The following is a 20,524-nucleotide window of genomic DNA, read 5'->3' as shown; positions in this document are numbered from 1 at the left end:
TGGCTACCTCCATTGCACGCCTCAATGCCAGACTGGATTCACACCTGGCAGACTTTGCTGCACTGAAGGCCATTCCTGGGCTCGTTCTGAAGCTTCAAGAACTCCAGTCAGTCTTAGGACTAGTGGTGGCTGATGTGAACTGTCATGCCACTTGCCAAGTCTCCCTGACCCAACCCAACACCCCACCACCACCCCCAGCGGCTTCCGTGCTGGCCTCTGATCCCGGTCGGGTGGTCATTTCCTTGCCAGCACCGCCCCATTATGCGGGAGACCCCAAGTGGTGTCGGGGATTCTTAATACAATGCCATATGCATTTTACCCTTCAATCAATGCTTTTCCCAAATGATTTAGTCAAGACAACCTTTATTCTATCCCTTCTGGATGGCTAGGCCTTGGATTGGGCCTCCCCCCTGTGGGAGTGCTCCAACCCCTTGCTTTTGAATCTCCCACAGTTCATTTTGACCTTTAAACAGGTTTTTGAGGTACCAGGTAGGCTTCCCGCTATGTGCTCTGATCTCTTACATTTACGCCAAGGGACTCGCTCCTTAACTGACTATGCGATAGAATTCTGTACCTTGGCCATGGAATTAAATTGGCAGAGGGATAGCTTACATGCCATTTTCCTGGAGGGATTGGCCCCCAGGATCAAGGATGAACTCACGGCATGAGAGCTTCCCACCTTCCTCGAAGACCTCATCGATCTCATGGAGAAGATTGATAGATGACTCCAGGAGTGGGCCCGGGAAAAACGTTCTACTCAGAAGGTCACCCTAGGGAACCACTCCCCTCCAACTACGACCATCCCTTGCCCTCGGGGAATTCCTCAGAGGAATCCATGCAACTGGGTCGTCTTCATCTCACAGACACTGAGAGGTCTCGTCACCACCAATTAGGCCTTTGCCTCTATTATGGGAACTCAGGTCACCTGCTACCTCAGTGTCCAGAAAGGAAGGAGATTACCTCATGCTGGGAGACATCAGAATCGGTAACCCTTGGTCTCACCACAGGTTGCAGCCTCCTTGGAACAACCCCCCCCCACCTATTTTACCACCCAGGTCCTAGTGGACTCCGGCACCAGGGGAAACTTTATTCAGCAGGAACTTGTGGACCAATATCAAATCTCCACATGTTCCTTGACACCATCGTTGTCTCTGTCGAGGGCTGGTATTGGTGAAGCTCCAGTCGGCCTCCGCTTCCCATTCTGCTCTGCCTCCTGATGGTGGGGACCCGTGGGGGATTCCCCATGGGTAGTGTAAAACTCCACTTCGGGTTAAGGGTTCACCTCCGCAATAATTTTGTATCTGTTTATTATTTGTAAACTATTTACTTGTGTTAAACAATTGTATATTTTGTTGTACATTATTTTAATGTAATTTTCTTTATATTATGTGGTGCTGTCACTGCTTTGGACAATTTAGATGAGTAGACTATAAATAAAATTTGGATTTGGGTCTGGATTAGAACTGTATTTTAATCGTTTTTATTTTTAATGTGCTTTTAATCTAATCAAATCTAATCTAGAATGGAATATCTGTAAGGGTTTGCAATGGTATTTGTTCTAATATGTTTCAGAAAGCTTTAACCAAAATTATGCCTTACATTTCAAAGTAATTCATTAAAAGGGTTAAACATTTAAAGGTACAAACATCATAAACTGTATAAACCAGTTTTCCCAGTAGTATTCTGCCCTTAGAATAATAAACCATGAACAATATGTAATCTTGTAATTGCTGGTTCCAAGAACTGATGTACCTTTAGTTTATCAGTGAGCTCATTATAACCTTCTAGGGAATGTATTTATTTATTTTAAAACATTTGTATTCCAAACCTCCGCAGTTTGGGGAGGGTAACATCATACATACATGATATTCCTTTATAGCATAACACCACACTAATCTCTGGGCTCATGAGCACACATGAATTAACAAATAAAATTGTCCCCCCAGTCCTCTACAGCTATGTGCTGTGAGGTTTATTGTCCTTATCCCTCAGTGCTTAGCAGCTGTGTAATGTGCCCTTGGCCTTCTGAAAGCAACCGAGTACCTCCAAGCACACCACCATTTCAACCAAGGTGTGCAAAGAAATGCCCCCTCTGCCCCTGGGGTATGGTGATGGGACCAGGGATTTAAGCATTAACGTTTAATTAACACCAAGTTTCAGTTTAATTGAAATCCACAGGTTTACAGGAGATGCAGATGAGTAACTGTTTTTAGGGTGGTGGAGAATGTCACTGTAGTAAATCTGTAACTGACAAATTTGTACAGTCCAGTACCCAAAGTCTTTTCCTTTGTGTGCCTGAGAAGAAGAGTATTCATGCTCCTAAGATTGCATTTTGATCTCTGTTTCAAGAGGCCTTTATCTTCTGTAAACATTACCTCTAGTAAATAGCCTTCTGTCACAGATTTTAGCAGCTTGATAGCAGCTCCCAGACACAGCAGTTATTACCAGGGCATAGCAGACACTAGCACTACAACTTCTAGTGCATTGCAGCTGGTCTCATCCCAAGCCATCTGCTTTTCCCCTGCTGCCTAGTCTAACTGAGATGCTCAATAAGGAAATTCCTACAGGGGACAACAGGCCTAAAAGATAAAACCTCAGCACATCTGCAGTTCTCTCTGTCTCTCCGTAACGGCTACTCCAAAGCTCTGATAGATTTGAAATCCTCCTCCTTCAGCATTCTCATTGGTTAAATCCTCCTTTGTGCTCCATTGGCTCTTAGAGTCATGTACTCTGAAGCAAAGAGCAATCACATGATGCAATGTAGGCTGAGGCAGACATGTTGTGAAGGTGAGCAGAAGTCTCAGAAGCAGCAACTCATTAGAGTCCTGGTTGCCCTCCTGTGACAGGCATGAAGATATAGCGTGATTGAACAAAGAGCAAGGTAAGAGAGTACTACATATCTGTATTATAAAGTACTATCCATGAGAACCGATCTGTACAAGAAGAAGTTGGTAACAGTATACAAGTTACAATATATGAGGTACATAATAAAGCAAATTGATGTAGATCTTTGGTCCTCAAAACATTCCTTGGGTCCCACCTAGCCAGTCAGGCTTCCAGAATATCCTTAATTTCGAATTTGTTGTAATTAGTTTCAGTTTCTCCAATTTGCCTTTTGATTTGTTTATTTTCTCTATCTTCTCAATCCTGCACTTTGTTGCCCCGTTGGCTTTGTTTCTCCCCTCCCCATCTCCTTGTTCTATTGTACTTTCCGCTCATTTTGTTAAAATGTGAACCGGCATGATGTCTCGTACTAATGCCGGTATATAAAAGCTATTAAATAAAATAAATAAATAAAATTAATAAATAGGCATTGCATTTATTTGTATGCACTGTCTCCAATGCAAATATATTTTATGCCTATTGCTTAGGCATATACTGAAAACCCAACTGATTTGGGAAGAGAATGGGGCCTGAAAACTGATTTTAGTATCATTGATGTAGAGAATGGCAGGTCTCATCTGTAGAGGTACAATTTACAGTGCAATCTACAGTTTTCCACACAAGTAGGGCCTTATTTATAAAGCTGATCCACCTAATGCTAAAAAGAACAAAATCATTTTCAGTGACAGACATGCAACTCACTTCTCCTCATTCTGGTCGATGCAGGGCCAGCAAATACCCCATGAGGATCCTGGCTCTTTTCTGACAGGGGTGGGGAGGTACGTTTCCAAGGCCTTTAAACTGTAATCCTCTTTAGTATCTTACTCCTCAAATCAGCTGTCAGGTTAGGGTTGTTCCAAAAAGAATGTTTACTGAAGTAGTAGTGAAGGGTAAATGATTTGACAATGTGTGCATCCATACAATCCGTACAATAAAACAAAATCCAAGACAGTCTGTAGTTTACAGTTTCTGAATCTGCAACACAAGTGGGATTTTCCTCCTCCCACTCCCTAGCTGGATACTTTTTAAAACTCCTCCTACACTGGGACTCTTCCTGTATTGGTACCTGAAAAAAGTTGATGATTCATTCTGTAAATGGTCAGTAGGGTTACGTATAGTTATTTCATATAGAACGAGAATAGATTTTTTACATAAAATTTAAAATCAGATTTCTCTGCTGTTAGACTCTGTTTAAAACAATTTTTTTTCTCTCATGTGCTGCTTCTAACTTAACCACAAGTTTTCTGTTTTACTGAATACAACAGAAAATTTACAAGACCACATAAGTGTGGGTGGGGGAGAGAAGACATGAGGTAGATGTCTAACCCAAATAGGTAGAATATGAGTTGGACAGTAGGAGGCAGGGACATCTGGAATGAACTGTACAGAAACGTTCAAACAGAACTTTAGCATAACATCTGGAAATTACCATTGCTGAAAAGTAATGATGACCAAATCAAGTTTAGCAATGAACTGGGCTAATCTATGCATTCTGACTTAGCCAGGCACCCCCAGGAGACAGAAGTGCCAATCAAATTTCTAGAAAGTATGGCGATAAGATAACATGAACGGGCCAGAACTGCCTAGCAACCATCCATGACAAGCTAAGCTCTGCCCATGATAATCAAGTATAAAACCACCAGCACAGAGGCTCAAATAAGGAAGATCGCAACAGATAGCAAGAAGTGCTAGGAACCAAAGACATCACAGCAGCAAAGAGACATGCCCTGCTAAGGACTTCTTCAATTGATCAAAGACATCTAAAGCAACTGAACCTCAAGTTATATAAATCTTAGATGGGAATAAGATTTTAGTGTTCAAGATTATCTGACCAGCTTCACAGGGTAAGCAATGAATGTGGTAAACAAGTTTAATAAAACTTACATGATTCCATTATTGTTCTCCCTTCATTTTGCATCTAATAAGTGGGACTTGGGATTTTGGAGGTGGGTGGGGGGGGGGGGGGGAAGAATGACCCCTAGAATCTCCAGCTCACAATTCCCTCAAGCAGGAACTTGACTGTTTTCCTGGCTGATGGAGAAATTTATCTATTTATTTATTTAGAAATATTTGTATTCCACCAATCAATAAATCTTGGAGGATCACAAGAGGACAATAAACTATCCTCTCTTATCTTTCTTGGGTTTTACTTCTGTATGTCTGTTATTGATTCATTTAATACTACTGTTACTACAGGTTTGAATATGATAGCATCAGAATTTGATTTATGAAAAAAGGACCCTGCACAATGAAAATGGTGCAAGAACCCTACGTGGGATAACAGAGCGTAAGCAATATTAAATCTATTGATCTCAGTTTAATGCAGCCAAAAAGAACTTTTTTTTTTCTAAGAAGCTTGATGCATCTTGGAATAGGCCTTTTAAATTGATTAATGATGTGAAATGTTTATGCGTTTCACCTAAACTCAATAAGACTAATATCCATTTAGATTGTCAGACATTTGCAAACTATTGTCAGACCAAAATTAAAGTGCTGCAGGAAAAAGATGCTCAAGATAATACATCTCATAATTATGATGATATTTCATGCCTGCAGATGCTATAGGAGACACTTGATTATGTCTCATCCAAAGAGATTGAGAGTGTTTTATATAAATTGCAGTGAATCAGTTATTCCTTAGATTCATGCTTCATAGGTCTTCTGATGGTATCTAAAGACCTGTTTTTACAAGTGTTACTTAAGTTAGTGAATATTTCCTTGGAAGAAGGTTCTTTTCCTAACACTTTAAAAAGAAAGATGGTCTGTCTATTTCTTAAAATGTAAAGATTCTAAAATCCAATGTGACACTTATAGACCAATTTCAAACCTGCCTACCATTGCTAACGTTTTAGAGAAAGTAGTGCTGGTTCAGCTTACCAAATTTCTTGGTAAATATAACATCATAAGCCCGCATCAAAGAGGCTTCAGCAGTGGTCATAGGACAGAGACTTTGTTGGTCTCTGTTAAAGATTTTGCACTTCAACAACTGGACAGTCCTTAAATTGTCATAGCATTATTTATTGACATACAGCTGCTTTTGATGTGGTATGTCATGATTGATTACTGTACAGTTTACATTAGCTAGGTATTGAGACTTGTTTACTAATGGTTTGTATCTCTTCTGGCTGCAAGAGAATGCCAGGATAGAATAGGCCAGGAAAAAATCAGTTTGGTTTTCCATTATTACTGTATCCCTTAAGGATCTAATTTGTCAGCTATTCCATTCCATATCTGTTTGAAGCCTCTTTGTAATATACTAGATGATTCATCCACATTTTATAAAATCTATGTGGACAACATCCAGATATTTATTCTGGTTCGGACAGATGTACCAGCAGCCATTCAGCAAATTACAGCCTGAATTTCATCAGTGCAATCCTGGATGTCTAGGAATTCTCTTATGCCTTACTTTACAAAAACTGAGGTTCTGTGACTCTCACGTTAACTACATCCCCATTGTTGCCAAGGGATAACTCTAGAGGGAAAATGTATGCCATTCATTGCCTCTGTGAGGAATACATAAAGAATACGGTACGTCAAGTTCCATTTGTTAAGACATCTTAAATTCATTTTATTTGAGAGAGCTTTTAGATCTGTTATACAGATCTTTGTTTTGATGTCACTGTTAGGTTTTCCATAACCTACACTCTATGCCTTGGATGATGACACTCTGCTGATTACCATATTACTTTCTCTATGCCTTAGGTGTTTTGTTGCCTGTTTACAAGATACCACTCTATGCCTTGGGGGTTTTGAAACTACTGTGCTATTTGTCATACTACATATGCTAACTCTTGGATTTTTTTATGCTACTCTGCTGTCTACCATACCCCACATTTTAAGCCTCATTTGTTTCTGGCATTGTGTCCTTTTTGGTAGGACTCTTTCAGTAATCATTTTGTTGCACAATATTGTATCCAATTTAATTCTGTGATATCAATAGATGGTCCCTTTATGCAGATTTTGGACTTATTAAGCTTACTGCTCATGTTTATTTACTCTGAGTGTCAGATTTATTGTAGACAGTCTTTCACTCTCCTGGATCCCAGCAAACATATCTATTTCCATACAAGTTGGAAGCTTGGTACCACCATTTCCTCTACTTCTTCATTTTTCTCCTGGCTTTCCTCTTCATTATTTTTCTTGGTCTGTCTTACTTTATTTTCATCCTCAAGTGGTGCACCATTATCATTCACTGGTATCTCATCCAATATCCCCTTCAATTGCTCCAGCACCTTCCATCTGGGGCTTCTTAATTGTTCTGATAATTTTCTTCTGATGCTTCTTAAATGTTTCTTTTGGCATTCCTTTCTTTTTCCTGTACCTTTCATCTGGTGCTCTTTGCATCATTATAATTCACTGGTGTCTCACCTGTTACATAAGAACATAAGAGTCAGGGAAAGGGTCCATCAAGGACAGTATCATGTTTCAAACAAAGGCCAATCCAAGTCACAAGTACCTGGCAAGTACCCAAACAATATATACTAATACTACTAATACTAATACTGGCAACAAGCAATGTCTAATCCCTATTGATTAATAGCAGTTTATGGACTTCTCCTCCAGGAACTTATCCAAACCTTTTTTAAACCTAGCTACACTAACTGCCTTAACCACATCATCTGTCAATTAATTCCAGAGCTTAATTATGCATTGAGAGAAAAATATTTTTTTCTGATTTCTTTTAAATAAATGTGCTCCTTGCTAACTTCATGGATTGCCTCCTAGTCCTTGGATTATCTGAAAGAGTAAACAACAGATTCACATTTACCCATTAAAGTCCTTTCATGATTTTGTAGACCTCTAACATATCCCCCCTAAACCGTCTCTTCTCCAAGCTGAACAGTGCTAACCTCTTTAGCCTTTCCTCATAAGGGAGCTGTTCCATGCTCTTTATCATTTTGGTTGCCCTTCTCTGCACTTTCTCCAGTGCAACTATATCTTTTTTTTTTAAATGCAGAGACCTTCCTTCCACTTTTCTTTGTGCGTGAAATACTTCTGTACTGTACTTCTAACTTGGTAGTTATTCTGATTGTTCCAACCTTTCTTCTGGAGCTACTTAGCTGTTGCAGTGTTATCATGAAACATTCATCCTTGGATGTTACACCATTCTCACTCCCTGGTATCTAACCCGTTTCCTCCTGCAGTTGCTATGACTGGTTATGCTTCTTTCTCCTGGTACTCCTTGGCTGCTCTGGCACATCTTATCTTCCAGCTTCTCTTTCTACAGCAGCTCGTCATGGCTATTACTTGCCTATTTCTTTTCCATAATCTTTGTTATTAAAGATCTTAAATTAGGGTCAGTTGCTTTTAGCAGCTTTTCCTTGGTTATTTTTCCTCTTTCCTCCAGTTTTTGCTGTGCTCTTTTTGTAAATCCCTTTGATTTAAATATAGGGGTTGTGACATAAAAATTGCAGTACATTAGTTCCTTTTTGTCTTGGTGTAATTGTTTCTTTCTTCTTAGGGGCTTTTTTTCCCTTAAATTCTGTGGTCTGTTAATTGCTACAGTGGGATCATGAGCATGTCTACCATGGCCCTATAACTGTACCAGGAGTGTTATCTTTATCTAAAATCTGCGCTATCCCTACCACCATCATTAACCCTGGTGCTGAAAGTAAGGATGAGTGCTTTTTTATCCTAGGCATCATATGGCCATGGCCAGTATGAATTTTTCTTTTTCTTTTCTGTCATGCTTTAATTGCAGGGATAACATTGATGAGGTTTAGTCCAGATGTTATACATTGAGGTCACCACGAGAAGGTACTCAACAAGACTTAGCAAGAGAAATTTAATTCAGTTTTCCTCTTACCTCTTTGTTGTTCTTTAGATTCCTTGTTGCATTCATGCCACTGTCATTGGTGCCCTTTACTCCCTTGCAGGTGCCACGGGGTGTTAATTCTACTATAATGGCATGCTGTTTCTCCATAAACTGTGTTATAATCTCGGGGAAAAAATAGTGCCAATTAACTATGCACAAACACGCATTTACTAGGGTAGACACTAGCAGTGCTGCAGAGTGGCATGCTTTTTAACAAGAAAGTATGCCTGATTGTATGCACTGTGATTGCTGCCTATGTGTGGGTGTCTGTGTGTGTGTGTGACAGTCTCTACACTGGTGTGTGTATGTGGGAGTGGTACATAACATTACTTATAAAAAGGTGATCCCCTTTCCAAAGGTAGTGCCACTGCTGCTGCTGCTCCTGCTTCTCATTTCTCACTGTGCCTTGATGTATTCCTACCATGGTTGCTGTTGCTGCTGGAAGAAGGATCCATCTGAAGAAAATAGGAAAAAACATAAGCATTGTCAAGTTAAGTGTAAAACATTGATAAGACAGGTGAAGAGAGAATTTGAAATGAAGTTGGCCATAGAGGCAAAAACTCATAATAAAAACTTTTACAAATATATCCGAAGCAAGAAACATGTGAGGAAGTTGGTTGGACCATTAGATGACCGAGGGGTTAAAGGAGCTCTTAGGGAAGATAAGGCCATTGCAGAAAGACTAAATGAATTCTTTGCTTCCGTGTTTACTAATGAGGATGTTGGGGAGATACCAGTTCCGGAGATGGTTTTCAGGGGTGACGAGTCAGATGAACTGAACCAAATCACCGTGAACCTGGAAGATGTAGGAGGCCATATTGACAAACTAAAGAGTAGCAAATCACCTGGACCAGATGGTATGCATCCTAGGGTACTGAAGGAACTAAAAAAATGAAATTTCTGATCTATTAGTTAAAATTTGTAACCCATCATTAAAATCTTCCATTGTCCTGAAGATTGGTGGGTGATCAATGTAACCCAAATATTTTAAAAGTGCTCCAGGCGCAATCCGGGTAACTATAGACCAGTGAACCTGACTTCAGTGCCGGGAAAAATAGTGGAAACTTTTATCAAGATCAAAATCATAGAGCATATAGAAAGACGTGGTTAAATGGAACACAGTCAACATGGATTTACCCAAGAGAAGTCTTGCCTAACAAATCTGCTTCATTTTTTTGAAGGGGTTAATAAACATGTGGAAAAGGTGAACCGGTAGATGTAGTGTATTTGGATTTTCAGAAGCCATTTGACAAAGTCCTTCATGAGAGGCTACCAAGCAAACTAAAAAGTCATGGGATAGGAGGCGATGTCCTTTCGTAGATTACAAACTGGTTAAAAGACAAGAAACAGAGAGTAGAATTAAATGGTCAATTTTCATAGTGGAAAAGGGTAAACAGTGGAGTGTCTCAAGGACCGGTGCTTTTCAATATATTTATAAATAATCTGGAAAGGAATACGACGAGTGAAGTTATTAAATTTGCGGATGATACAAAATTATTCAGAGCAGTTAAATCACAAGCAGATTGTGATACATTACAGGTCAGGAGGACCTTGCAAGACTGGAAAATTGGGCATTCAAATGGCAGATGAAATTTAATGTGGACAAGTACAAGGTGTTGCATATAGGGAAAAATAACCTTTGCTGTAGTTACACGATGTTAGGTTCCATATTAGGAGCTACCCACCAGGGAAAAGATCTAGGCATCATAGTGGATAATACTTTACAATCATTGGCTCAGTGTGCTGCAGCAGTCAAAAAAGCAAACAGAATGTTAGGAATTATTAGGAAGGGAATGGTTAATAAAACGGAAAATGTCATAATGCCTCTGTATCGCTCCATGGTGAGACCACACCTTGAATACTGTTTACAATTCTGGTCGCCGCATCTCAAAAAAAGATATTATTTCAATGGAGAAGGTACAGAGAAGGGCAACCAAAATGATAACAGGGATGGAACAGCTCCCCTATGAGGAAAGACTGAAGAGGTTAGGGCTGTTCAGCTTGGAGAAGAGACGGCTGAGGGAGGATATGATAGAGGTCTTTAAGATCATGAGAGGTCTTGAACGAGTAGATGTGAATCGGTTATTTACACTTTCAAATAATAGAAGGACTAAGGGGCATTCCGTGAAGTCAGCAAGTAGCACATTTAAGACTAATTGGAGAAAATTCTTTTTCACTCAACGCACAATAAAGTTCTGGAATTTGTTAACAGAGGATGTGGTTAGTGCAGTTAGTATAGCTGGGTTCAAAAAAGGTTTGGATAAGTTCTTGGAGGAGAAGTCCATTAACTGCTATTAATCAAGATGACTTAGGGAATAGCCACTGCTATTAATTGCATCAGTAGCATGGGATCTTCTTAGTGTTTGGGTAATTGCCAGGTTCTTGTGGCCTAGTTTGGCCTCTGTTGGAAACAGGATACTGGGCTTGATGGATCCTTGATCTGACCCAGCATGGCAATTTCTTATTTTATTATGTTGAATGTACACTACTGCCTGGGCCTGGCACCTGCAGCTGTAAATTTCTGCACATTGCAAATGATCAAGACCAAGAGGTTTATGTACTTTTCAATCAGACTTATGACCAAAGAGTTATATGATGACATCATTAGGTGATGACCCCAGTATGAAGGCCCATTGTTTGGTCAGAAGGAATATAACTTCATAATGGAAGAGGTCAATGGTTTATTATAGCTGCACTAAAACATTAATATAGCTATACAACCAATTGGTCATCAACAGAGTGAAGACCTTGCTACATCACCTCTAGCCAAGCATTTCTACATCTATTTCGCTGGACAGCATATGGAGGTGAACACTAACTAGATAGTGCTCATCTCACATATATTCTCATGTACCCAATAGTTAGCTAAGAGTATATTCTCTGGAAAAGGCAACTTGTGAAGCTCCACAGTAAAGAGTTTCATGTTTTGCTCTTGCTGTCTTCCTTCGGAGCATACAATGAGCTTTCCTTTTTAAGCCCTAGACTACATAGTCTTGCATTTGAGAAATGTACCTAATTGGAATGGCCAATGGCACTCTAGCATGTAAGCACAAGATGGCGCCGGCCATCCATTGCTCCTACCATGTGACAAGGGCCGACCAATGGCACCGGTAGCTCCTGTGACACAGTATGGGCAAAGGCTATCGGCGCCATTTTGAATACCGGCAGCCGACAGCCCGAGTGCAGGAGATCGCTCCAGGACCCCCGCTGGACTTTTGGCAAGTCTTTGGGGGGGGGGGGGTCAGGAGGGGGGGACTTTTGGCAAGTCTTGTGGGGGGGGTCAGGAGGGTGGGGGGTTGTAGTAAATTAAATTTAAAGGGTTGGGATCGGGGTTTTTTTGGGAAACAAATACTTATGTAACTAATGAACGGATCGGGGTCCCCCGAGAACGGATGCAACGGATTTGGGTCCCGACGAATCCGAATACCGAATGGGATGAATTCGTCCCTTCTGCACATCCCTAGTAGTTTTTCTTGTTGTTGTTGAGCAGCCAGAAACAGCCAGAATTTCACTACTAGTACGCTTCCCCGTAACATTGGAGGTTTAAGAAGACAGGGCAGGTAACAAAAGCTGTTTTTATTGGCCCATCAGGGCTGTATAAGTGTGTCTGAGAGAAGGCCTCCGTTTATTGCACACGATATTAGCTCCAATATGCAATAACGGCCATTGTTGCGCACTAAAAAATTTCTTTTCCACCCTATTACAAATCAAAAAGGTGTTATATCCCACATTAAATTCAGTGCTGTTATTAGATATTTTTCTGCAAAATGCAGTAGAAGTCCCTAATTTGTGTAATTTTCCTGGTTTTGCATACTCGTTAACTTATTTAAACACTATTATGCAATGCAATATACATTACATGTTTATCGTGCGCTAGACCCCATTTAGCACATGATGATGACTTAACTCAGATTGATGAATGACCCAGTAAGTTAGCCATTCAAGGCTTTTAAGATATTGGTTTCATAGGGTTCAGTGTGTGTGTGTTTTGCTATGATATTCTCCAAATCCCTGTATTTCTTAAATAAAATGCAATAACCCTTTATGCAAAATAACTCACTTTATGCATGTAAATCTATCCAACTATTTGTGTCTTATTTATTGGATATTTAATTTTGGTGAATGCAATGACATCAGCATATATTTAAAACACAGTTTCTCTAATTTAACATGATATTGAGAGAAATGTTTCCCCTTTTAGTGAATAGCTCCTTATTGACCAGTGAAAGGGCAGCTTTGTGAGCATGATTAAAGAGAGTTGTGTCTTGCGGCATTAGCTGCAAGAGTTTGCTGTGACACTTTATAATGGAATAGGATGTGAGATAAAAAAGGGGAACAAATATTGCACAGATGGCCTGTGAAAGACCTTGCAGTGCAGGCTTCATTGAAAAAAAGGAGAAGTATTTTTAATGAAAGTTATGCAGGGATCCTTTTTTATAACACCTGAGCTAGAAGCCAATTAAGTTTTCTGTTCAACAGAGAATTTCCAAAGGTTTGAATGGTATAAAAATACTTGATAGGAATTGCTGAAATAATCAAATTTTGCCACAAGGAGATAATTGTTTATAATGACTTGGAACCTTGTCTTTTGAAGAAAACAGCCGTATTTCAACAACAAAATGGCATATTTCGGGTTAATGTGTTTCATTTTTGAAAACCCATGAACGGATCAGATTCCACAGTACAATGAGTTATCATTTGCCTTACCTATTTAATAACTCAAGCTGCAGATGGACTTCACATGAAAGGAAATTTCGCTACATTGCACTGGGTAACCCCCTCCCAAAAAAAGAGGAAAACTTAAATGGCTAAAACCTAATAATGAAAGTGTCTCAGAAATGTTTAAAAGGAATAAATGCCACAGCTGAAGAATATATTAAGTGTTTATATGTGTTCAAAGGCAGCGCCAGTCTTGAGGATTACATCAAGTAGGCACTCAGCAAAGGTACCGCAGTGCAATCAAAAATCTCAAAACTCAGTTGGACCATAACATAATCAGGACTTGAATATCCTTTGAATTTTGCAGGAATGAAGGATATCTTTTAACATTCTAATTAGCATACTAATTATTTTCTTTCAAATACTGCTCAAAACCAGTTCTTTGTATTATAATACTTTGTAGTAAGGAAGTGAACCTTATAATTACCATGCATTTGCTTTCTCCTGTAATCTCCTGAAATGAGGGTAACACAATCTTTTTTATTTAAAAATGAAATGTGTTTCATTATGAAGGCTTTATTCTGATAACTACCATTTTTTTTCTGGTTTTTTTTTTTATTATGGTGTTTTTTGATGTTTTATTTGTCTGTGGTGGTCTTTCCCATGTTCCAGCAATTTTCTGTACATACAGTATTTTTCCTTTCCATGGTACAAATTTATTCAACTGTCTGCTATACAATCCTTATTTAATCATTTGTGATGTCATTTTTGATGCCATGACCATCCATGGGGCAAAAAGCTACTGCTGCTGACTATGGTAATATTAACATTTCCTTGTTTTTGCTCAGTTATGTTCTAACAAGAATGCTAGTCTTGCACGGTTGGTGAATAAATAAATATTTTTATGTTATATTGAGTATGGATTGATAGTATTAAGTATAGTACTTGAGGTAAAAAAAAATAAAATCAGTATGTAAGCTAGGATTTCACAGCCTTTGGAGACCAAACAGCTATATTGCCTGTAATGTCCACTAAATTAGAAAAAAAAGAAGGCAATAGATAATTTTGTGATATTACCAGTGGCGGTAATTATAAACTTGATTAGAATGAAAAGTAATAATGGGATCAATATTCTTTTGTTTTTTGTTTTTTTCAGGAAAATTAAACTGTGTGGGCAATGCAAGCAGTGATATGCTGCTAATGTTTATCCAGGGTGGTCTCACCTGTTCTCCTGCCAGTGGTTTATCCAGCGACTCTCCCACCATTTGTTTTCATAAAGGGGTCTCTGGGAGTTGCTAGAAGTCCTCCAGGAGCCCATTTCAGCACACCACTGTCTGTACATTGCATTAATTGTATCAAGGATTAAAACGACAATTGTTATGATTTTGATTTAGCACCAATGGTTATGGGATTTAGGATGAAGTCCCAAGTATTTTTACTAGAAACACAGTAAAAGTATCAAAGCAGAATACTTCATATACGGTACATGAAAGCAGAACACAAGGGAAAAATGGGATTACATAAAATCCTTTCGCTTGAGCAAATAACATAAAAGGAAATATGATACACCAGCAGTATTAACATTGTATATACAGCTGTTGGAGCTGCCCACATAAAGAAATGCTCCTGAGACACCAAGATCAAAGGTACTGCTACAGTGTGATATGTCATATGGAAGTACATAATAACATTTTAATTAGTGATTTAACAGATTGTTTTGGACATGTCGCTTGTGAAATAAACTGCAGGTGTTCTTCTCAGTATGGGGGGCTAAGTTCTTGGTTCACTCTGCCACAGCCCCAGTGTAAGTTTTTTTGTTGGAGAGAGAGATAAACCTCCAAGGCCCAAGGTATTAAGAGCCTAACTTTGAATTCTATCCACAGCAGTGCATTTTAGCATGTAAGTGGTCTCACTGAGATTTATGCTAGCATTTTTATAAATTGTGTGGTAGGAGCTGCACGGTTTATAAAATGCGCATAGTTCTGCTCCGAAAGCATACACATATGTTTCAGTATATACGAATAACTCCAATGCAAGAAAATGCATACTTTCTTTGTTTTATAAACATACGCCCATATATTCTAGGGGCATAAAAACATTCAACATGTACACTAGAGATGTTCAGTTCAATTTGTTCATTTGTTTTATAGGGCATCTCCTTTCATTTCATTAGTATAAAAAAACAGGTCGATATTCAAAAGCAATAACTGAAAAACTATCCATCTAAATGGCAAAATAGCAATATTCTTCACCGTATAAATTGGGGGCTGGCCGGAGGCTGATATTCAGAGTTAGCCGCTTAACTTATGCGGCTAACTCTCGTCGTGCCATCGGGCTGTCCTAATGTTAGCTAGATATATTTCTCCTGCTAACTTTAAGATAGCCTGGTGCTGCAATGCCGCTGAATATGCATAGTTAATTTAGCTGGATACACCTATCCAGCTAACTTAATTAGCCGCTCCACAACTGAATATAGGCCCCAATATTCATTTGCCATTATAGTTAAAGGGGGAAGCAATGCAATCTATCATGGTCTTCCAAAATGGATTTTTCTAATCATTTCTAACAAAATTTGTGGGTAGATATCAAAAGGTTGAAGGCAGACAAATGCATCAAGATTATGTCAACATGGCACTAAAAGTGGCATGAAGAGCCTACGCCACCATAAAGGGGCAAAGGGAATTCTCCAAGGCACTGTAAGAGGAGCAACGAAGCAGCAAGAGTGGGAAGAAAAGAGTGGCTTCAAATGAGAGCATGAAAAACAGTGTCATGAACACCTGAAGGCAGCATGAGAGGGAAAGTGGCACCAAGAGTGGCATCAACTCCCAGGGCACAATGTATGGGGGAAGAAGCAGAAAAGCTGGCAGGAAAACCCCCAAAGCACTGACAAAGGGACCGAACAGAATAAAGAGTGGCATTAGAAGGACTAGGGGGCATTCCATGAAGTAAGCAAGTAACACATTTAAGACTAATCGGAGAAAATTCTTTTTCACTCAACGCACAATAAAGCTCTGGAATTTATTGCCAGAGAAGGTAGTTAGTGCAGTTAGTGTAGCTGGGTTCAAAAAAGGTTTGGATAAGTTCTTGGAGGAGAAGTCCATTAATGGCTATTAATCAATTATACTTAGGGAATAGCCACTGCTATTAATTGCATCAGTAGCATGGGTTCTTCTTAGTGTTTGGTAATTGCCAGGTTCTTGTGGCCTGGTTTTTGGCCTCTGTTGGAAACAGGATGCTGGGCTTGATGGACCCTTGGTCTGTCCCAGCATGGCAATTTCTTATGTTCTTATGTTCATTAAAACAGCAAAGCACCATGAGAGGTGCAAAGCAGACACCCCCCCCCGCAGAATGGTAAGAACACCCCAAGGTGTAAAGACTGGGGAATGACAGCAAGGTAGAGTGACAGTAAAACCCTCGAGGCGCATATTGCTGGGTATGGCAGCAATGCTGAGTGGAGAAAAGACTTCAAAGATGATGGATAAGAGATAACGCGGAAGGCAGAGTGGCACTGGAGTTCTCTCTTTCTGTGAAAGCACTTGCCACTTCTCAGATTTCGTACAATATAAAGTAAGTTGATATAATTTAAAAACATTTAGCAACATTGATTTATGTGCCTTATTGTGAACCGTTGTGACGGCACCTGCTTAACGACGTTATAGAAAAGACTTTAAATAAAAAAATAAAAAAATAAACAAGCGAATGATCTGTCATCAGTATCACTTTTGTTACATGATATTTTATTTCATTTCCTACCTGAACTTGATCTTTTGCTGGGTGGAATTTTGGGTTTCTTTGTTAAATTTGCTAACCGATTGAAACTTTAGTTAGAAAAGAACATGACAATCGTCTTTCATCAGTGTGGCTTTCCTGGTTATTTGTGAGGTTTGCTTTATTAGCAAGCTTCTCACAGATTAAGTAGCTGAACACAGTCTCTTTCCTTTCTTGATTTTCTGATGTTGCATTAGTTCTCTATTCCTTCTAAAAATGTTGCCACATTCAGAACATGAAGATGATCTCTCCTGAGTATGTTTTCTCTTCTGCCTGTATTTCTTCCTTCTAACTGATGGTCTGTGACAAATGATTGTGGGCTGGATTTTAAAAGGGTTACACGCACGCTGGGACTATTTTAAAAAGGCCCGGTGATGCAGCGTAAAGCCCTGGGATGCGTGTAAGTCATGGGGCTTGCAAAAAGGGGCGGGGCATGGGCAGGGTGGGGCGTGGGGGTGGGGGTGGGGTCAGGCTCCCAGCACAGCGGCCATATTAGCCACTGTGCCAGGGATCATGCGCTGGCAGTCAGCCGGCACGCGCAACTTACTTCAGCCCCAGGGAACACTGCACCCAGACATTTAAAAATAAACAACTAAAAACCTGGCTTTTCAAACAGGCCTTTACATAATCCCTCCCCCTCCATTGTTTTCGCCACAGTACTTTATTTCATCCCCCTAATCAATTCTTAATCATCGCTCATTCTTTCCCCGCTACTGGTCTTTTTCCTCTCCATATTGCATTTATACACTATGTTTATTTATTAACCTTGTTTTAATTTTTGTATCCCCAGTTATGGTTTTAAGATGTTGCTTTCCTTTTTCCATATATTATCAATGTTTTTTTACTTCCCGTTCCATGTAAATCTTTAAAGTTATTTTATACCCGTTCCATGTAAAGCGATGTGATGTGCAAACGAATGTCGGTATAAAAAAGTTTCAAATAAATAAATAAAAGAAAGAAAGAAAAGAAAGAAAGAAAGAAAGAAAGAAAAGCTTTGGGGGAAAGGGTGGGGAGGTAGGGGAAGGGAAGGTGGAGTGGGGGGGGTAGGGAAGTTCCCTTCGAGGCCGCTCCGATTTCGGGAACGTGGGAAGGCAGCGCAGCTCAGCACGGGCTCGGCGCGTGCAAGGTGCACAATTGAGCACCCCTTGTGCGCGCTGACTCCTGATTTTATAACATGCGCGGGCCTGCGCGCGCATGTTATAAAATCAGGTGTACATGTGCGCGCGCCAGGTAGCATGTGCACATGTATGACGCACACGCTCCTTTTAAAATCTACCCCTATATGTTTTTAACCCTTGCTGTGAGCATGCTTGGTCTCAGCCTGGTTAATGAAGTCTTACCTTCCTATGTAAAAATATTTAAATCACTTTTCACTGACCTCAGGGTAGGGAAATCAAGCTGGGATTGTAAAGGAGTAGAACAAAAATAGAAACATAAAACAGGTGGCGTGGGAGGAGAAACTTGTATTTTTTTCACATTTTTTTTACTGGAGACAAAACACCCCAGTATAACTAACAAACAAATTGGGTGGGGGAAGCAGGCTGGGGCTGTAGAAGAGTAGGACAAAATCAAGAACCATAAAACAGGTGGGGGGAGATCCAAGATGACACTGACTTGACAGGATGTGGGTCAGTGATCTCCGGTATGAAAAACTTTTCTTTTTAAGGCAGGTTGAGGGGATTTATGCCAGCTACCTCCCCCCCCCCCCCCTCCCAACTGGCCTGTGTCAGCATATGATTGATGGATCCCTTATCCCCATTCCAGCGATTCCTTTGGGTGCAGTGTCCATGGCGGCAAACAGTGATACCGTTGGACCTGGAAATAACTTTGAGTCCTGGAGCTCTGGCAGCTCTTTACGCACCGGCAGCTAGACTTTGGTTGAGTGAACTGTTGCCGCCAGCAGCTGTGTTGGAACAGGCTGTAGTAATGGCGGTAGCTGGGGAATCTCTCTTATCAAACAATGTGAGAGTGGGCCTAAGATGTTTGATGGAAGCTGTTACATCGCCGATGGAGTATCGGGCTGCACTGGAAGTAGATGAAGAGGGCAGCCCACAAATCTTGACTTCCACTCCTTTAATCAGTGAAGATCTCACTGGGAATAAGAGCTCGATGGAGGGGCCCAGTGCTGGAGAGATTGCATGTTCAGGATTCCACTCAAATCTGGTAAGACCTCAAACAATAACACTGGATTTGGTTTGGGTGGCATTGGTTTCCCTTGAGAAATCTATTTCTCAGTTAACATCGGTGACCTCAGATATTCGTCACCGAATGCAGGTGTCTGAGACTTTAAATGTTACATAGAGAGAAAAATTGGAAGCAAAAAATTGAAAAAATTACTGGAATCCAAAATACTCAGTCGAACTTGGTTTAAGAGGGGTTGATTCATGCCAAGAAGTTGGAAAACTTGGAAAATTCCTTCAGATATTTACAGCTCAGAGTCTTGAACATTCCAATAATTAAATGTGTGTCACTGTAGGAAGAATTTAAAAAATATATATTTGAAATTCAAAAAATTCCTGCTGAGGCAACCTTGCCTATTGAAAAAGTGATTTTTTTTTTGCCAGTAGAGAAGGGGACCCAACTGAAATGGCCCCAGGGACTCCCCATACAGATGGAATTTCCTCAAATTTGACTGATTTTCTGGAAAGTTCAGATCTCAAACAGATAACAAATAGAAATACTCTTCTGGAAACCTTCATATTTCCTCAGCATCTTGATACAGTATTGAGATTATTTCTTTGAAACAGATTTATTCTATATTATGGTCAAAAAGTCTGGATTTATCCAGACATTACTAGATCTACACAAGACCATAGAAAAAATGATTTGGCTATGCACCAGGAGGCTTTAACCCTTGATGCACAATTTATTATTTGCTATCCATATAAATATATTTTGAGGTTGCATGATCTTAGATATGGGTACTTTGAGCCTTTATAACTATGATATTTTCTTGGTTCTTACAGGCCAGACACATGCTAGTGTTATTAGGACTGCCATATATTGTAGTGCTGGATTTGTCCTGACATTATTTGTTTAATATTTTCCTTTTTCTCTTGGATAAAGCTAACTTCCTTTTCTTGGCTCTCCCCCTGTTTCCATTGATGAGAGGTTTATTGTACTGAGGATAGTATATTGTTGCGCATTCCAGCCGCGTTGGTGCCGCGACTGGGCCTGCTCACCTCGCGGTTCCCTCCACAAGCTCCGGACACTCTTCCCTCGCCTTGGCTGCCAGTTCTTGGTGTCCTCTGTCCATTCCCTGCTCACCACCATCCTCACAGGCCTCATAGCGAAGCTCCCATTGGGGCTCCACGTCCTCGGCATCCTTGGCCCCGCCCCTAGGTGCACGCGTGGCCCACGTTCTGCCCTTTAAATGGCCCAGGGCGGGATCTTCGG

General features: G+C 40.1%; 1 long non-coding RNA gene across 1 annotated transcript; it reads left to right on the top strand.

Moving 5' to 3' along the window:
- Positions 1-2,744: 2,744 nt before the first annotated feature.
- LOC115098545 lies at positions 2,745-16,372 on the top strand. Its single transcript, XR_003858554.1, has 4 exons — positions 2,745-2,881; positions 4,385-4,727; positions 5,080-5,170; positions 14,517-16,372. It is a non-coding gene; the product is annotated as an uncharacterized LOC115098545 (long non-coding RNA).
- Positions 16,373-20,524: the final 4,152 nt, after the last annotated feature.

This window comes from Rhinatrema bivittatum, chromosome 1, assembly GCF_901001135.1.
Source record: "Rhinatrema bivittatum chromosome 1, aRhiBiv1.1, whole genome shotgun sequence".
NCBI classification, from domain to species: domain Eukaryota; kingdom Metazoa; phylum Chordata; class Amphibia; order Gymnophiona; family Rhinatrematidae; genus Rhinatrema; species Rhinatrema bivittatum.
Note: the sequence above shows the minus strand (reverse complement) of the source record. Positions and strands in the feature narration are given on the sequence as shown.